Raw genomic sequence first — 7,206 nt, forward strand, 5'->3', positions numbered from 1 at the left:
TTTTCACTGAGAGGATGGGAAGTAGCCATTGACAACGGTGACACCCTACATAGAGCTTGCCATGGAAGGAACTTTGCACTTTTGCATGCGTGAGGGAAGAGGAATACAAGAGAAAAGCTGAAATTCAGAGGACAAAGCATCTCCAAAACTCCAACACATTCTCCATTATTGCATAATAAGTAATTTCGAATTTTTCAACATTAATTAGGATTTTTATTCCAATTTCATATTATTTAATTCATGCTCCCTTGTTTATTTGCAAGTCAATTGATAACTATAATTGGTATCCTGACTAAGATTAATAAGATAACCATAGCTTGCTTCAAACCAACAATCTCTGTGGGATTCGACCCTTACTCACGTAAGGTATTACTTGGACGACCCAGTGCACTTGCTGGTTAGTTGTGCGGATTGCAAAAGTGTGATTGCAATTTCGTGCACCAACAATCTTTCTTCAAAATCAAACAAGCCACTTATACAGAAATAGGCAACAACATGTAAAACCCTAGAAGCTTCAACCATTCAGGAAACGCCAGAAAAGAAGAAACCAGAAATCACAGTGACAAAAAGCATAGAAATGCAAAAAGGTTCAAACTTTCCAAAAATTACTCAAGTAAAAAACCCTACTGTATGAAGAAAACAAAATAATGCAAGCAAAAGAGAAGATGAACCAACCTAAGAAAAGGGGAAGCGTACAGAGGAAAGATTGAAGACAAAGCGGTCGTCAAAAACAAAGAGGGCACCTACGATCACCAAGCAACGTCGCAAAGAGAAGACGCGAAAGGGCGGAACACAAGTGAAAACAGAAAAGTGAGAAAGAAAAGGGGAAGTTACAGAAAAGAGGAAAAACCGTTTCTGTGTGTGAAAGTTCAAAATAAAAGAAAAGAAACGGGGCATTGAAAACCAATTAATGAGGGCATTAAAACTCTCGTGCATTCCCGAGGCAAGGACGCTAAAAAGCGCGCACTCTCAGAGAAAACGAAATGTTCTGCATTCAAAAAATTCTACAGGGATAAAATCGACAAAATGCTCGAGTTCGGCTTCACCTGAGAAGGTTCGAAGTCCTAAAACTAAGACTCGACCTCCAAATAAAGACCAAGCTCGAGCAGGGGCACTGTTCATACCCTGGGTCAAAGATGTCCGACCCGGGATGTTCTATAGACAAAGCAACCGACCTCTTCAGGTCAGGATGACCCGACCTCTTCTCAAAGAGCTCGGCCAAGTCACAGGAAATCCCAATAAAGGGCCCAAACAGAGGAACATGTCCCGAATCCAAGGGCAGCCCAAGCCCGTAGAGATAAAGGCGGTTTCCTTCAAGATAAGAAGACCTCACTCAAAGATAAGATAAGATAAGATAACTATCTTATCTCCGGAAAGGTCACTCGCCACCATTATAAATACACTAGAGCACCTAGGTATAACTCATACTCTGATTCTACTAAATACCTGCTTAATATCCTTGCTAACTTAAGCATCGAGTCCCTTGCAGGTACCCCCCACCCTCTGGGGACAAAGGATCAGCACCATCACCAAATCTAGCAATTCGGACACGACAGCTCCGACAAGCTCAGAAGATCTCGTCCGAGATCAACCTACAGCTTCAGGTAACCCTCGAAACACCACGTTGATTAGGGCGGATTTTATTTAACACATCATTAGCATTCTGATTGCGTTGAACTACATGAGGCATATATTCCTCTTCAGTAAGGTTATCATACAAATTTTCTTGAATGTTTTCTAAGTTTTTTTTATCTAGCCTAAGATTATGATGATGAGGTTGCCCTTCATGATAGTCAACAATTCGAGCGATCCATTTGACATACCTAGTCAGACGCTCATATTTTGTTTCATTGTCAGCTATTATAGCATTTAAAATAGTAGTCATTTGTTAAGTTAACAGATTGACTAAATCATGACGGCTTTCATCAATATGCTGTCAAAAGACAGCTAAAGACCATGTGCTATTTGACGTAAAACCAATTCAGTCATTTCGGCTCATATCAAAATGAGAAAAACTTGGCTAATTATTTACCACAGCTGGCGCATTTTCAAATCATGCTGGAGGAGCATAACCACCCATAGGTGGGTATAACCTAGAGGAAGACCAAACAGAGGCCAACCTGTAGTTACCGATGGTTGAGATTGCGTTGGAGAAATTCGAGGATGTGGGTTATGCCCACTATTCTCAATAGTTGTATTATTAATCGCAACATTCTCCCTAGAACTATTCCCAGAACGCTAAGTGTTTCCCTTTGCCTGGGATGCTAAATTTGCATAATTCTATGCTACACAAGGGCATTATTATTTGATGATGACTCCATATTACTATTTGAAGTTTCTTCAATCATATTGATGATCCTGCCACTCCGAAGTTGCAAACACTAAATCAATACCATGATAAAAAGAAAAATCTTTGACATAATTCACAAAAATGGTCTGACTGGACATGCCAATTTGTTATGCAGATTTTTGGTAATCTTAGTTTGATATCTATTATCTGGGATCAAATCTACTCCTATTTTCCAAGTACCAATTGTCTTTTTATGCACCAATGACTTAAATTTGAACAAACGAAGAGAAAGAAGTAACCAATTGCAAACTAAAATAACGATCTTTAAAGTAAGAAAGAAAAAAATACAGAAAAGTAAATTCTTGAAAGGAAAAAAAAGTAAACAAGAGCCCTCAACAAAGTCGAAAGACTTTGAAATTAAAATGACAAGTCAGAACTTAAAGAAAAAGAAAAATGACTTTGCGAAAGAGAAATAAACTGCATAAAGGGAAATTACAAGAATTTGAAAAGAAAAGTAAAGACATGGAAAGAACTCTACAGAAAATAAACTCGTGACAGAATTAGAAAGTCGCTTGGGATATGAGTGTGTGAGTATTTTTTGAAAAAGAATTCTCACCCCATCCCTACCTTCTTTGAGTCTTGTCAATTTATAGACTAATTTGACCAATCTAGTTATGCCAATGGTCAACTTTGAAGAATCCAAAAAATACATGTTCCTGCCTAATGCAAGGTTAGATAACTACCCTATACATTATAATGTTATATGCTATTCCGAAGTTAGAGTTACTTACACACGCGTAATTTATAAGATGTAATTAATTGTGTTTACTTTTTTTTTCAGATGTATTGGACAATCCCTAATCCTAGTTATTATAATACTACAACACACCCACACTACACACTTATCTACATAACTTTAAAGATTTCTATTCATTACTTGGCGCATTTGCCAAGATTCGAACCTAGGTGTAACATATTAAAAGGCATATGGTTTACCACTTGAGCTAAGGCCTCAACTTCTTGCGTTTACTCTTTATGGCGTCAGTTGCACGCTGCCACGCTACTAGCGTTGAGTTCTTGGTTCTCACTGGTTCCACACTTTCTTTTTTTTAGATTATTTATTAAAAGAAAGTAAACAAATATGTGTCCTCTAATTTCAATCATAAATACATCATTTTATTTAAAGCAAATTTTATTCCTGTTCAATACACTATTTTTTTAAGTAACATAAGAAGTTAAATATATTTTATTGGTTAATTTAAAATATAAATGTAAAAAATTAAAATATTATAAATTCATTAATTTTAATTTCTTAAATTTTTTACTTCAATTTATAATCATATTTCATAATTTATTGTATGTTATATATTTAAACTATTTTAGTGAATTTTATAACTAAAATATAAAAAATACTTTTTGCTTCCAAGTAAAAAGTTTGATTTTTATTTTATGAGAAAATATATTTTTAATTTTGTTGTTAAAATTTAAATATTTTTTTCCTCTTTTCAATTTATAGACCAATTTGACCAATCTAGTGCTGCCAAGGGTTAACTCTGAAGAATCCAAACTAAAATATGCATACTCAAACAAATCATACAAATGCACATGATGCATGTCTGCCCTATGGCTGATTATATCATCTGTCGGTTATCTAGTCAAACCTGTCATGTCTGGTAGTGAACCCTGGACAATCCCAGCAACACGAATCTAAAAGCATATGAATTTATATATAAATAATCAATCATCCATCATGTAGCTGGGTCAAAAAAATCTCAAATATCAACTTGGAATCAGTGGGGGCAAGTTACTACATTTGCCCAGGGAGATTAAGATCAATCACAAATACCAACCTGGAGCAAGTGGGGCGATCACTGCATCTACCCAGGAAGCTCAAAATTATCTCAATCGGGGACAAGTGGGGCGAACCACACCCTCTCATCTACCCAGGGAGCCACAACTAACCAATGTGGAGCAAGTGGGGCGAACCACAACCTTTGCATTTACTTAAGAGGTATGTTTTCATATCTCCAAGAGTAACAAAGGAGGGGATCCCAACCTCCCACCATCTCGCTGGAGGAGATTTTGCAATACCAAGAGGAATAAAGAAGGGGATCCTCACCTTACACCATCCGACTGGGGTTGCACTTTCGAGAAAGAGTGCTCAAGATAAAACAATCACATTTATAATTAAATCATGCCCAATGTTATATTTATAATTAACATATAGTTCTTCAAACTTAACTCCACTAATGCTTCAATATCTTCTCTTTAAATAGCTCAAAACACTTCACGAAACTACTCTAGTTAACCTACCCATAGTACTCTGTAACCTTAAGTCTCTGGCTATAAATACAAAATAGAAACTACTTATTTTATTTTACCAGTATGCTCTCGCTCACCCCAAAAGCCAAAACACTAGCTAGGAAATTTCAAATGGTAGTTACAGAGGTTTGGAAAGCTAGAAGAATGGTTTGAAACTCAAAAACACATTTTTCAAAAAAATAGGGGTTAGTCGTACACATGTCCATGCTCGCGTACGCATTGTTGTAAAAATGCCAAAGTTGCATACGCATGCACGTCCTCGTGTACGCATGAGTGGAATTTTGACATATTCGTGTATGCAGACCATGCCTGCGCACGTAGGACATCTGGGCTGAGTCCAGGATTTGCATCGCGTGCATGTTCATGTACACAGGGTTCTAATTTCCTCAAAAAGCTGCTAAGTTTTAAAAATAAAATTTTTACACCAAACCTTGAATGCGCATAACCTTTTGGTTAAAAATCATTTTTTGTCCGGTCTTCAAACATTGTAAACTTCACGGATCCAATTTTCAATCAATATAAGTTTCAAAAATCTTGAGGGTCTGGAAGCCAAGTCATGGCCCACCAAAGTTAGTCAAAAATCAAGTTTTTACCAAATGTACCAAACCTCTATCTTTACCAAAACCTCAATTCAAAACCAATGTTTTACACCCCAAAACAATACCAATTGTATTCATAGCAATTCCATATCCATTCCATCTCTTCCACAACATATCAACACTCAATTTTTACTACTTTCATCCCAAATGATCCACAATCAAAACCACATCAAATGTTCCTACAACATGTTCACATACTTTTCTATCATTTTACAACATACCAACATATAAATTCATCAATTCCAAACCATCGATTTCATAACCAAAACAATTCCAAACATTCCTAATCTTGTCTATACACTTCTCAGTCAAGCCATATATGCTAACATACAAAATTTATCCCAATTATTCAACAATTTTCAACAATAATCACTAATCCTCAACAATTCATATAATTCAACTTATCCTACAGTCATCTAACCTAAGTTTTCACATGACATTATACATTAACTACGAGAAACTAAAATCATACCTTGGCCGATTTCTCCTTAAGCTCAAAACACCAAACTTTAAGCTTCAAAGACTCTAAATAAAATCCAATAATTCCAGCCATCCAAAGCTGAGTTCCAAGCGTTCCAATTCACCGATTCAACACCAATTCAACGCAATTTCAATATAATTCGTACAATTTATCAATATTAGTACTAGGGTTCACAAAATTGGACAACCCACAAGAGTTTAGAGTTTTTTACCTTACCCATTGATGATTGGAGTAAAATCTAGCAATTATCCAATGTTAGATTGCACCCAAACTACCAAAATCATCAAAATCACTCAAAACCCAAACCAAATTCATGGAAAAGAGAGAAATAGAGAAATGGGCACAAAATACCAAATTTCTTACCACTTTATTTGGATAGAATTAAAGAGGACTCCGAGAAAAATGTGTGGCAATAAACAACTCGTCAATCGGATCTCCGGATTGAAAGTTATGTGAAATTGAAGTTGGAAGTGAAATGGAAGTTAGGGTTTGAAGCAAGTCTTCTCTTCTTCAGCATGAAATGAAGTTCTTGGGGGGAAGAAGAGGCTGAACTTTGTATATATATGTCAGGCCATGGGCCCAATATAGGTCCCGTTCAGTTGGTTTAGTCCGTTGGCCTAACTTTGGACCAAAACCTTTAAAATTAATATTTAAATTTGCACTTTAATTATTTCTACTTCTCTAAATTACAAAATTTAATTTCCTAATTTCGTTGAATAATAATTAATTTATTGGCAAATTATTTATTAATTTTGCAGGATTTACATCCTACCCACCTAATTAAGAATTTCGTCCCCAAAATTAAGATTCAGTTACCTGAAATAGGTGAGGGTAATCTTCTCTTATTTCTAACTTAAGTTCCCAGGTGTGTTCCTTAATTCTAGCTCGATTCCAAGCAATCTTTAATAATAAAACTCCTTTTCTACATAGCTGCTTAACACTGGTATTGTCAACTCTAAACGGAGTTACTTGAAGCACTAGATCCTTTCTCAGTTGCACTGGTTCAGGTTCTAAAATATGATTGGTATCAGAAGTATACTTCTGAAACTGTGAGACGTGAAATACGTCGTACCGGTTTGAAAGATGTAGGGGCAATGTTACTTGATACGCCACCGGCCCAATTCTCTTCAGAATCTCAAATGTTCCATTTTTTTCCACTAACTCAATCCCAATACACTTCGGTTTCAACCCCTTAGTTTTGATTGCTCATCGATTCTAACCTATTGATGTAATCTCCAAGAATGCGTAATTTCCTTCCTTAAACTATTTAGGTTTCCTCCTCTTATACTCGCGTAACTCTTCTATCAGCTTTGCGCAGTTAGAATCTTCACTCAAATTCACTTAGTTTTTCTCCGTTGTCTCGGCTATCAATTCGGGACCTAAGACGCTTGATTCTTCGAGTTCCTTTCAATACAGAGATGGTTAGCACACGTGCAACTTCAGTACTTTCTTGATGTACAGTCTTGCCAATTTCTCCAACAAATAGTTTACCTTCTAACGCGTCAAATGTTGAG

Source organism: Arachis hypogaea, chromosome 3 (genome assembly GCF_003086295.3).
Source record: "Arachis hypogaea cultivar Tifrunner chromosome 3, arahy.Tifrunner.gnm2.J5K5, whole genome shotgun sequence".
Lineage (NCBI taxonomy): Eukaryota > Viridiplantae > Streptophyta > Magnoliopsida > Fabales > Fabaceae > Arachis > Arachis hypogaea.